Consider the following 13,115-nt stretch of genomic DNA (forward strand, 5'->3'; position numbering starts at 1 on the left):
TACTCGGATTCAACCCATTATAGAAAGTCTGAATAATCATCCATTCGGGAAATCCTTGTTGTAGGTACCTCCGCAAAAGATCCTTGAAACGCTCCCATGTCTCTAACAATGATTCCAATTTTATTTGCACAAACAACGATATCTCATTACGAAGCTTGGTCGACTTTCTCGGAGGAAAGTATCTAGCAAGAAAAGCTTCGACCAACTCATTCCAAGTCGTGATGGATGCTTTTGGCAAGGAATGAAGCCACTGCTTGGCTCTTCCCTTGAGAGAAAATGGGAAAGCCCTCAATCTAATAGCATCATCCGATACACCGTTAATCTTCAGCATATCACAAACTTCCAAGAAGTTCTCTATGTGGCTATTTGGATCCTCATTGGCCAGACCATTGAACTGCGCTGACTGCTGAATCATCTGGATGAATGCTGGTTTAAGCTCAAAGTTTAGAGCTGTAATCGGGGGTCTTACAATTCTAGATTGTGTCCCGAGTACTAACGGTCTGGCGTAATCAGATAATGTTCTCTGTTATTCATTATGATCAACCATGTTGTCAGATCTTTCAACTTCCACTTCAGCTAGATTTGACGATTCTTGCACAGGTTCTTTCCCTTTTCTTCATAGTGTACGCTCGAGTTCTTGATCTCTTTCAATTAATATCGAAGGGTTCCCTCGAGTCATAACCTTGAGCTGTACCAAAAGAAGAAGAACAAATAAGAATGATGATAGAAAAAGAAGATGTGAAATACAATGAATGAACGAATGGCTAAGATAACAAAGTGCAAAGTATATCTAAACGCCTACTCCCCGGCAACGGCGCCAAAAACTTGACAACGCCCCTTGGTTATGTCCCGCAAGTGCATGGGTTTGTCGAGAAATAAAATCCCATATGAGTGGGTATTGTATCCACAGGGAGTAGGGAGTAAAAATACTTAAATTATTTCTTAACTAAGTGAAGATGAATAATGATTGTGTTGAAAAGATGTAATGTAAACAAGAATAAAAAAAACAAGAAAGAAAAGCACAAGTAAATGAGAGATAAGGAAATCGATATAAATGGGGAACTCAGATATTGTTCTGCCTAGGACAATCGTTTCAAGTGCAAAACCGACTATTATGCCTCCCAACTAATGCATTAATTAGTTGTGGAAATCCTTAAATACACTTTTGAAAATCTAAGGTCAACCATGACTAACTCTATACCATGTCCCGGAAGAGAAATCGAACAATCTCAACACCTCGCACTCAGATAGAATCGCATGGAGTTCTAGGTATTCCAAGTGATAAACCCTATTCCTAGAAATAGACCGAAACCTTTGGTCCAAGTGACAGGTCCCTAATCACAATTAAGCCCTAGATGCTAAAATCACTTCAACACTTCACTCCGTTGCCTTTACAACTAAGCCCCAGCGCAAGGTCATCCCTTGGCCCATTCACTCTACTATGACCGCAAAGAGATCAAGGAAATGGTGGTAGGATAAATCACACCGGAGGGGAAAAGGGACGCTCTGCTACCTCTCGACTCACCCTCTCGATCCTCTCTAAACTAGCTTTGTCTAATCCTCGTGGTGTGTCACTCACTCACAAGGGTTACCAATATGAACTCTCAACCCTAGTGTCACTTTAAGAGAGGATTCAATCAATCAAGCATTCAAGATTGGAACTCAAATAAAATATCAATTAATGAAAGCATAATAGAAGGTTTAATGAAACAAATACATCCTAGGGTTCACAAATCCAAGTACCCACTAGGGGGTTTAGCTCTCCATGGAGCTAGTTAGAATCAACAATGAAATCGAATGTAAAAACAAGTAATCCATAGAAAACCCCCTCGATAGTCATGATGATGGACTTGTGGAGAAGCCTCGTCTCCTCCAAAGGTCCCCTTGTCTGACCTAGGACACACCTCGCCGGATCGGTGCCGACGAAAACTCTCCCAATAACTTTTTCCAAGAGGAGCGCGATGTCGAAGCCGAAAAAACCTCTCCAAAAACCCTACCAATACCTCTTAAAACCCTAGCCGCAACCCCCTCTTAAGTTTGGGAAAGAATGGAGAAAAGAATGCTGAAATCGGGGCTGAATCGCGGCTTAAGTAGGGCTAGAATCGGGCATCCACACACCCCTATGGATTTGCCCCACGGGCCTGTGGAATTTTGGCACGGGCGTGGATAATTTCCACAAGCCTGTGTGGATTCTCTGGAATTTTCTTTTTTAGCCAGCTGTGAACAGTACCTGCTACAATTAGTTTCTACAGTGTTTGCTGCAGTACCCAGTAACAGTACCGGCTCGAAACACTCCCGAATCCATGTTTTCATCGAGGTAACGTCAACGGGCACACGTTCACGTCGTAGATCGCTTTGCTTTTCTCAATAACCGGCCTCATTAGTGAAGATCTTGCTATTAATGTACAAGCCTGGATACTTGAATGTGACTGCCTTTGTGCCCCTCTAAGCCATTGTACTAGCTTGAATACACGGAGGTTGGCATACATTCTCTCATCTTGAACCCGACTTATGTCTCGTGTTTGACTCTTCTCCAGATTTCCTCCAAATAGTGCATTCACGATCTACATTGGCTTCTTTCTATAACATTCGGCTTCACAACCCTATATGCATGAAAGTCTAACAAATCCATAAGTATTAGCACTAAAACCTGATAAAAGTAATGCTCAGCATAAGGAAAGAATACTTCACATTCTTATCACACAAGCTCTTATCAATTTTTCACCAAAACCCTAATCAGATGGTCCAATAAGTAAAAATACTGAACCTTGATCCTTCCATTTTTAGTGTACGCTCCCGTAGGTTCATTTAACATAGGCAATGAGTTTAAACAACTTTAACGCTCATAAATCATAATATTCTCTAGCATGACAATATGATTATCCAATATTAAATGAAGGTCAATTTTGAGAATTAATGGAACCTATCGCAACCTTATGCAATCATTTGCCACTAAATATCTTAATTAGCACAAGGCATGGAGTGAGTCGCCCTTATTTTAATGCAAATTAATTTCTTGAAAATGAAGGCATCATCTTGGGAGAGCTTGGGTTGCTTGGAGGGGATCAAGAGCTTGGATTTCAAGGGGAGAGTTTCATCACCAAAGGAGGAGGAGCATTTGGCATTCCTTGGGCTAGAGGAAGCTTCATTCGGCCGGCATTATTCTTCTTCATCATCATTCGGTCTAGGGAGTGTCATTTGTGCATTTATTTCTTGTTCTTGTTGAGTTTGATATACTTGTTTGTATGATGGCACACTAGACCCCCAAGGCCACCGGATGTAGGTGAACCTTTGGGAGTTCATCATGTATTTTGGATACTAAACCTTCATTTAGAATACATTTGGGTTGATCTATATCTTGGCTAATTGTTCTTCATGTCTAGAACTATTAAATGGAGAAATCCTTAGTTCTTTGTTGAGTTGTACATGTAGATGTGACCTACTCACATATACTAGATCTTTAATGAGCTAGAAGGGGTATTCTTGTATCGATATGCCGAAAGATTGAGTGTCGTTAAGCCCTCCAATTCTTAAGGATACACTTAGAGTAAGTATGTCCTTATTGCGGGATTTCCTTACACTTAATGCGATCATAGGAATGTAATTAAGGAGAGATCCTTATTGACATTTGTATGGGATTAGTGTTTAATCACTGAGAAATTGGGGTTGAACTATTCTTGAAATCCTTTGGTTTGAATCACCCTTGCTTCACTATTATCATGCATCCATATACCATGATAACCTCTCATGGGGATCCTCATCCCTAGGCCTATTTATTATCATCATTGCTCTTGTGATTTCTTGCTTGCCTTGGAATTGTTATACTTGTGATTTATTGGTATTATTGCATGTATTACAGTGAAATACCATGTTTAAGTTGTAAGGTTACAAACTAAGTGATGGAGGAGTAATAGGAGCTCCGTAGCCCCGTGGAATATGATTCTTGGGCTTTTGCACAAGGTATTACTTGGCGACCCCGTACACTTGCGGGCACACAACCAATGATCAAGTAGAAAAGTAGTCTTGTTTTATCTAAAGTACTCCTGTGAGTGTGTGTAAACTTCCAACCTCATCCTCCACACCCTGGATTACCCCAAGGGGTCCATTAACCCCACACCTCTGATAACTGGTGTTAGAAATGCTAAAGACACCCTCAATGGTCACTTAAGAGTCCCTTAGTTCCTAAATAAAACTCTAGCTTTCATGTGACTATGGAACAGGTTCCAGGAGATTAGTAAAGATATTTTATTTATTTTATGTTTATATTTTTTTTCTGAGTCCGACTAACGTAGACCACATAAAAAATCCTTCTCGAGAATGCATATGCTGATTAGGCACAAGAACCACGCAACTTACTCGATTACATGTCTACATAAACACATTCGTGCTTTACTAGCAGAGGAATACTGTAATAGACTCTTTTTTTTTCTTCGTATATATACAATGTATCTCATGTCTCCTGGTATAAAACCTGCTATGAAACTACACTTAAGGCTCAAGATAATAATAAAGAAACCAAAAGCTCATTAAAGAAAAATGAGTGTAGAATTAACAAACTAACACCAATAACAAAGTGATGGGTTAGTAGGAGTGTATAAGGTAGAATTTTTCGTGACAATGAATGAAGATGGACTAGAGATAAAATATGACTTCCATGAAAACATAAGTATAGAAACAACTCACATCTATCATTCCTTCAAGCTAGAAAGTTCTAAACTAAGCATCATAGCTACCACACGTAAATCAAGCATGCAACCAATATAATACCCCATCCCCGCATCTAGATTCATACATTGTCCTCAATGTATATAAATCAGCAGTACAAGGTGAAAAATATTTAATAAACATAAGGAGATGGGGTAAAGAAACTTCCTTGTTTTGGGTGAGCATTGAACAAGACGCATATGAATAAGGGGTGAGTTTGATCCAAACCAAGTAATCAAAGTGAACCTCCTACCATTATAGTCCTGTAAAGATCAAGATGCATATCATAACTCAAGACTCAAAAATATGGAGAAGCAAGCTGACAAGAATAAAAATTAATAGAGTTTAGCAGGGACTGAACCCTTGCTAACTACAGAGTACAAAACATCAAACATAACACAAAATACGACAAAATACTAAAGACAATCAACCAAAAACATTACAAAAACAAATCATGCTGCTGTGTGTCTGGTGGGAGCTATTATAGTACTGATGTGGTGGCAGCAGATATGGTGGCAACAGAGGAAGAAGATCGCTGAATAAAGGCTAAAACCTCATTTATATCTCGCTTGACTCTCCGCTGGGATGCAACAATCTCCCTTTGCCCCTGCTCAAGGACCCTAAACTGACGATGGGTCTCAGCCTGTAACTCTTGGAGCTTGATCTCAAGTGGCTCTGGCCTAACATCTTGCTTGGACTTAGACTCTATCTTTATCTATGTCTCATGCTCATGTGATGGTCTGGCCTCACGCTGTCTCATCTCCTGACGCTGCACTAGACAGTAAGTGCCATAACACCTCTCAACTATCCTAACGTAAGATTAACTGGCCATCCCAAGAGGAGCGATCTATCAATCCCACACCTTTAATCAATCGTGTGATATAGGGTCCGGAAAAGATGGTCCCGAAGTACACGTATTGTCCCTAATGAGAGATAATGTCTGTGAAGAGGTGTCCATATGAATAGGGTATTGCACAAAGATGCTGTACGATATGAGAAGATCGGTGTATGATATAACCCCGGTAGAGTTTGATCTACCCCCAACCCCTCTAGTAAGTAGAGTGTGAATGTAATGATGGGCATGGTTGGTCATCTAGGATGCTTTCCACTTCCTAGAATTGGTGATGGTAACCCAATACCTCTCTGGTGAAGTATGAGACGGGAAGTCCATGGGTAAGGAACGAAAGTCAGGTGATTGAGTGTCGGTATAGGTGTAGAATGTCAAGTAAACACCCAAGTTAGTGTTATTGATCTTGTACCTATTCTCGAAGGCTTGAAACTACAGTGAGCTTGCTTATTGGACAAAGTTGCAATGCCTAACCATCTCAACTGTGCTTAAGCCTTCCAAAGTAATCTCGCGGTAGGTAGGTTCATTGATATCGAACACCTTGTCCCAACCATTGTGCGATATGTGTTCTAAGATTTCTCTATCCAAAGCCCAATGCCCTCAAGACATCCCAATCTATGTTACAAACTGTGCCAAATGATTTTCGAGCCAAAAGTGCATAACGTGTCTTGTGTTTGTCATTCTTGAAGCGTGGTTCGATAGTAGGAGGTGTGCCATCCCTCCTTGATATCTTGAAGGCCATTCACTTCATCGGCATCCCTATAAGACAAGAAGCAAGTGATTAAACCAATGCTAAATGAAACAAAGGAAAATCATCATGGAGAGTGAAAATTTTTAAGAATTGCTACTGTAATTCCCTAAAAAAAATTGCAAGAGTTTTCTTTGTTCATGGAGAATAAAATTTTTCAAAAGGCTTAAAATTCCCTCAAAACTCCACCAAAATGACAAAAAATCATTCCCCCATAAGAAATTCATCCATTTATCAAGAGAAAATAAAGGGAGAGCATAAGGAAGAATATTCTCAACACTTAGAGTTTAGAGAGACATACCTTTGAAAATTGATGAAAATGATGGTAAACCACCCAATAACCCTTGCAAAACAAGTGTCTAAGAGTAGGATAGTGATCTAGAGTAAGAAATTTGGAGAATAACGGTGAAGAAATGAGTGACAAAGGTGGAAAAATGAGTGAGATACGAGAAGAAGAAGAATAATGAGATAGAAAGAGAGAGAAAAAGATGGCAAAGTACCCTTTTAAATAGGTATCGCGTCCCGTTAACAGGTTGCCCAACCCGTTAAGCTCCCTGTGAAGCTGTCAGGGAGCTTTGACGTGCCCCTTGACGGCCGTCAAGGGGGCCATGAAGCTAACCTGAGAGCTTCACAGCAGGCCTTCACGGGCAAGAATAGCCCATGAAGCAACCCATTAAGCTCCAAAACACTCTCATAACACTCAAGACTTTCATGCAATTATTAACCAAGTGAAATATACTTAAAAAGACATTGAATATAGCATAAAATCTCATCAAACACTCACCAAATCCATAAATAATCATCAAGACACTTCAATCATGCATGAAATGATAGAAATTAAGCACTAAATATGCATGAGATGATGATAATAAACAAGTAAGCATGCATGAAATGAGAATGGTGATCAAGTAAGCATGGAATTCTAAGGAATTAAAAATACAACACCACAAGAGAATGAGCACAAGTAAAGAAACATTAAACACATAAATAAGATGAGCATGAGTGTGAAACATAACAAAAGAGAGAAAATAAAGATGCACAACGACTAAACACACCATAATACGGAAATAACAACATGAACATAATGGAAACTTGGGTTGCTTCCCAAGAAGAGTTTGTTTAATGTCATTAGCTCGACATACCTTCAAACTTACCTTCAGGGTGGAACAAATGGAGGAGAGTTACCTCTGGCCTTCTTGGGTGCATTGCAACATGGAAAGTTCATCGAAAGGCATGGAAAATGTGGAATTTACTTTGATCCTCAAAGTTCAACTGATCTACTTCCCGGGTGGTGACATAGTGATATTCATGCTTTTCTTTAACCTTCATTTGTTTGTCTCCACATTTTCTTCACGTTTTTCTTTTTCTTGGCACAAGGTGATGAATTTGTCTCTACTTGATTCACTTGTGGTGATGTATGGGGGGTAGAAGCTCTTTCATTGCCTCCTTTGTCATCCACACCCTCTAATTACTCATCCAAGGTGTTCAAGGTCAACACCTCTTGCACACAATCAGTAATGAGCAAATCAATCTCATCAGTGAAATATAAAGTATCATCATGATCGAATGTGTGTTACATGGCCTCAAGAAAAGTGAAAACCACTTGTTCCTCCTCACTTTCAGGGTCATTTTTCCTCCCTTGTCATCGATAAGGGCACCCAAAGTGTTTATAAATGGGTGCTCGAGGATCAAAGGGACTTTGCATCATCGTCTACATCAAGAATCATGAAGTCCACTGGGATGATGAGTTTATCCACTCTCACAAGAACATCTTCAACAACCCCTAGGGGTTTCCTCACTGAACGATCTGCTAATTATAGGTTTATCCTCGTGGACCTCAGATCTTCTAAACCAAGCTTCAGGATTAACTTGTATGGCATAATGTTGATATTGGCCCCTGAGTCTTCTAGAATCTTCTCTTACATTCCTTCCCCAATTACACACAAAATGATGAAACTACCCAGATCAGTCAGTTTCTTTGGCAATTTCTTCTAAATCACCGCCGAACAACTTCTAGAGAGGGTCACTATTTCTAAGTCCTCTAATTTTCTCTTGTTGGTCAGGAGGTCTTTCATGAATTTCACATACTTGGGAATTTGTGACAAGGCTTCAACAAGAAGAATGTTTATGTGAAACTCCTTGAAAACATTGAGGAACTTTTTGAACTGAGCATATCTTCCTTATCTTGCTTCAACCTAGTTGGATAAGGCACAAGAGGCTTATATTCAGGAACCCTTGAAGTTAGTGAATGGGGGTATGCTTCATGTTGCTTTATTCCACTCTTTTCACCCACATGTTCAGTTAGCTTAGGGTCTTCCTGAACGGTTACCTTTTCATTCTTAGCATTTTGCTCTCCTTGGCCCTTGCCTCTACTTGCTTCCTACTCCTAAGAGTGATGGATTTCAAATGTTCCCAATGGTTGTTTTCGGTGTTATTTGATAGGCTACCGGGAGAATGTTCAGCATTGGCTCTAGCAAGTTGCCCCACTTGATTCTCATGTGCCTGAATTGAAGCTTGGACATTTCTCAACACTGTGCCAAATTCATCAAATTGACTATTTATGTTTTGGAACTTCGCCTCAGTGTTGATCATGAACTTTATGAGAACATCTTCAGTAGTATACTTTTTCTCTTGCTGGGGGGATGGTTGATGTTGATTTCCTTGATGTGGTGGAGTTCTTTGTTGCAGTGGCCCTTAATTCCAAGAAAAATTTAGGTAGCTGCTCCACCCCGAATTATATATATTCCCATAAGGATTTTCCAACCCCTTTGGCCCCCTCTAACATAGTAAACTGTTTCCATTGGGCCAACCAAAGCAACTAAAATTGGACACTATGTGATTGCATGTCCCGCACCACACATCTCACAAGATAGGATAGCTCTAGAATTCAAGCTAGACCCTATCAAAAACTAATCAAACCTCTTAGTCAAGGCTTCAACCTTTGCGGCCAGTGCAGTATTGTCATTAAACTCATAAATGCCCATTCCTATTGGTGGCTTCTAGCAAATACTCCAATGGCACTCATTGCTTGCTATGCCTTCAATCAGTTTTTCAACATCTTTAAGATACTTATTGATCAAAGAACCACCCGCTGCCATGTCGATGAGCTATCTAGTTGCATAGTTCATTCTGTTACATAGCATCTATACTATCATCCATTAGGAAAAACCACGGTGAGGGAATTTCCTTAAAAGATCCTTGAACCTTTCATGGGCTTCAAATAGTGTCTCTAAATCACCTTGCTGGAAAATAGAAACTTCTTGTCTCAGTCTGGCAGCCTTGCTTGGTGGAAGTACCTAGCAAGGAACTTTTTCACCATCTTTTCCATGTATTGATAGATCCAAGAGCCAAGGAAGTAAGGCACCTATACACTGTTCCTCTCAAACTAAATGAGAATAATCTCAATCTGATGGCATCATCTGAAATAGAGTTGATTTTGAAGGTGGAGCAAATCTGGAGGAAGCGAGATAAGTGAGCATGGGGATCTTCATCAGCTAACCCATCAAACTACACTAAATTTTAAACCACCCCAATTGTGCTTGCCTTAATTTCAAAGTTATTCACCGACACTGTCAGGGCTTGCACAGTGAATTCCTCGCTAGTAAAATGTAGCCTCTCATAATCTGATAGTGTCCTTCTTTGCTCAGCTATAACTGAGGGTTCATTATGCCTAGCTTGAATGTCTTGTTGTCTTGAACTCTCTGCTCCTCCCTTAACCTTTGATACAAGGTCCTCTTAATCTCGCTATCGAGCTCTACTAAGTTTGTTTGACTTGCATGTGTCATAAGATGGGCACCTTGCACAACATTCAAAACCAACACTAAAGATTCGAAAAGAGAACAAGAAAAAGAAATGAAAACAAAGAAATGAAGATATATGTACAGTAAAAACAAACAAAAACAAAAAGAAACAAATAAAAGAAATAATGGCCAAATCAAATAGCTATAAGTTTTTTGAGTATTCCTCGTGGGTCACCAGCAACGGCGCCAAAAACTTGGTGTAACATCCGCAAGTGCATGAGGTCATCAAGTGATACCTCTCACGAAAGCACGAGAGGGTTGTATTCCTAGGGCCCAAGAAGATATCCTTACTTCCTCTTCGCGTGTTGTCTAGCCTACAAACATGAGTGATGTGTTCCAAACTACAAAGTAATAGAAAGAACTACAAGAGGAGTGCCTACAGTCGAGGTAAAATGGGGGCAAAAATTAAGGGATGAAGATGATCATGGATGTGGATCCACCTGGGGCTACTAAAGTGAGAATGATGCTAGAACTATCATGCAATTAGTGGTTTGGACCAATAGAATCCTAAGATAGGTCAAACTTATGGTCACAGCAATTGACCCCTAATCCGGTACGAGTATTAATATGGAATTTCTTCCGTCCAAACCCTCCTATAATTGCATTACAAGTAGGAAATTCTCTAATTAGGGTTGATACTCAACTAGGTCCAACCCTAATGTTGGAGGGACACAAAATACCCAATGGTCATGGCGTATTTATACATGTATCCCTTCCAAGCTAGTTGTGCTTGTACAAGGGTGCTGGTCACTCAACCAAGTACAACCTAGAAATCAACATACAAAGTTCTCATGCATATCAATACATCAAAGTATACCAAGCATGAATCACAAACACACCAAAATGTAATAGAATAGATCAAAACATCCAACTGCACAAGTTCACCCCAAGGTTCACCGACATCCGGTGACCTTGGGCTTTAGTTGTTCATACTAAGAAAATACATGATAAAATCCAAAAAAAACAACTAAATAAAAGCAACAAAGAACAACGTCAAGTGATGAATGTGAAGAGACAAGTTACGGGAAGCTTCTAATGACGCCACCAAAAGGGTGGCTTCCTTGTCCTCTACCAGCTTGAACAATGGGAAATGACACTGGATCTTGCCTCTCCTTTGATTTCCTTTCCTAAAATGTCTTCTTAAGCCTTATTTACCCCGGACTTGGAACATGGAGAGGAATAGTGGAGGTAGTAGAAGAATGTGTTGATGAATGCCTCCAAAAATCCCTAAAAAGTCCTTTTAAAGACCTTCTCGGGTTGGCTTCACGACCTCATTCATGGGCATCAAGGAGCCCGTAAGAGTCTCGCGATTTCGCAAAAAAAACCGTGAAGTGCTATAGTTAAATGCTTTAGTAACCAGCTGCAGTAAATTGTACATTTTTAAACCGGTTCATGTGTGTCTTCATGGCTGTCAACGAAACCCGAGGCTTTATCATTTCCTAACTTCTTCGTGCAATAATAATTGTTACATCACACAAACGGAAACAATTCATTGATTTATACATAAATAGACAACAAAAATACATATAAAATACACACATTTAGGTGATTATCAGAATAAAACTCATACCCTTAGAAATTCATTGGAAACCTTGGAATCCAATTTTGAGCCAACCGCAAGACTTGTTATGGTTGTATTGTTTGATAACCTTAAGTTGTGAGTGGGCTAAGTTGATGTACATTTCTAGTAGAATATGATTCAAGTGGTTTCATTATTTGATTTGAAGTTAACTCATGGTCTTATCATATTTAAATCGATATGTTGATTAAATCATATTGAATTTACTTGCTAAGGATTTATATTCGGAATGTCTTGATGTTTGATGGCAATACTCATGTTTCTAGATTGGTTTGGAAATGAATGCCTATGCTATTGAATTATACTCAAAACTCTTGATGTTTGAATAAATACATTTATGACTATAATCGTATTTTGGGTTTGTAATGATTTGTGAAATTTTGCCTTCATTATTATGCTTTTGGCATTGGTAATTATGAATTGGTGTTTATTCACGATATGTGGATATTTGTCCTAAACAAGGATCCGATGATAAGCTTTGAATGAAATGTATTATCAATGCACCTACGGGTGATTTTGATGGTGATGGGGTTGTAACTCGCCTGCTGTAGTACGGGGATACTCACGACCAGCTTGTAGAGGGGATGTGATGGGTCCCATCTGTGTTACCCTTTTCAAGAGGTGAGTAGAAAGCCTCGACAGGAATAAACTGAGAACCTGGGGTCACCACATAGGGTCTCGGTGGCCAATATCAAGGGTATGATGACCTTGGCCGCTCTCAACTTTGTTGCGATGGGGATTAATATCAAAGAGGTTTTTTAGGCCACTATTTTAAGATTGATTTTTCATTTTAGTTGTGCAAAACCATGTTATCTTGGATTGTGAAGAGGGGGCGAAGCTCAACTGTCACTCTGAGGAAAGGTAATCTCTCACAAAATTATATTTCATGGAAAAATTGATTTGATGAAGAGTTGCTACAAGTTTTATGTTTTAATGCTTCTAAAACTCATTTTATGCCAATCTTTCATATTTGGAATGTGAAAATCCTCACTTGAGAAAAAGTGATTCTTTATCAGTTATTCATTAAGTTTACACTGATATTCTTGTATACTTCTTTGGAAATCTATATTATTCCAAATGGTGATTTGTGAGTGTTGGAAATCTTATTTGATCAAGTTACTATTTATACTTATCTTGGTACTTATGTATAAATAATTATTATACTAATAATGATATACCTTGAGGTTTTGAGCATATTTTTGGTAACCTTTGTTTTGGTTTTAATAATGTGGGTTCGCATCCCACACTTATATATTGTATAGAATGTTGAAAATTTTCAAATCTATATGTACTATTGCAAAAGCTTGGTTATTGAAAAATGTATTGACTTGTTTTTATATTCTTTTAGAATTGCGCTAATTCATTCACTGAGTGATATTAGTTACTCACACTATCCCTTTATTCTAGGCTTTAGCTTCTAATAGGGTTGCAGCGGGT

General features: G+C 39.1%; 2 non-coding genes across 2 annotated transcripts; both read left to right on the forward strand.

Moving 5' to 3' along the window:
• Positions 1–50: 50 nt before the first annotated feature.
• On the forward strand, positions 51–157 carry LOC120281492. Its single transcript, XR_005542631.1, has one exon. It is a non-coding gene; the product is annotated as a small nucleolar RNA R71 (small nucleolar RNA).
• Positions 158–9,464: 9,307 nt separating this feature from the next.
• Positions 9,465–9,571, forward strand: LOC120281487. The gene has a single exon (XR_005542627.1). It is a non-coding gene; the product is annotated as a small nucleolar RNA R71 (small nucleolar RNA).
• Positions 9,572–13,115: the final 3,544 nt, after the last annotated feature.

The sequence above is a fragment of the Dioscorea cayenensis genome, chromosome 17 (genome assembly GCF_009730915.1).
Source record: "Dioscorea cayenensis subsp. rotundata cultivar TDr96_F1 chromosome 17, TDr96_F1_v2_PseudoChromosome.rev07_lg8_w22 25.fasta, whole genome shotgun sequence".
In the NCBI taxonomy this organism is placed as follows: Eukaryota; Viridiplantae; Streptophyta; class Magnoliopsida; order Dioscoreales; family Dioscoreaceae; genus Dioscorea; species Dioscorea cayenensis.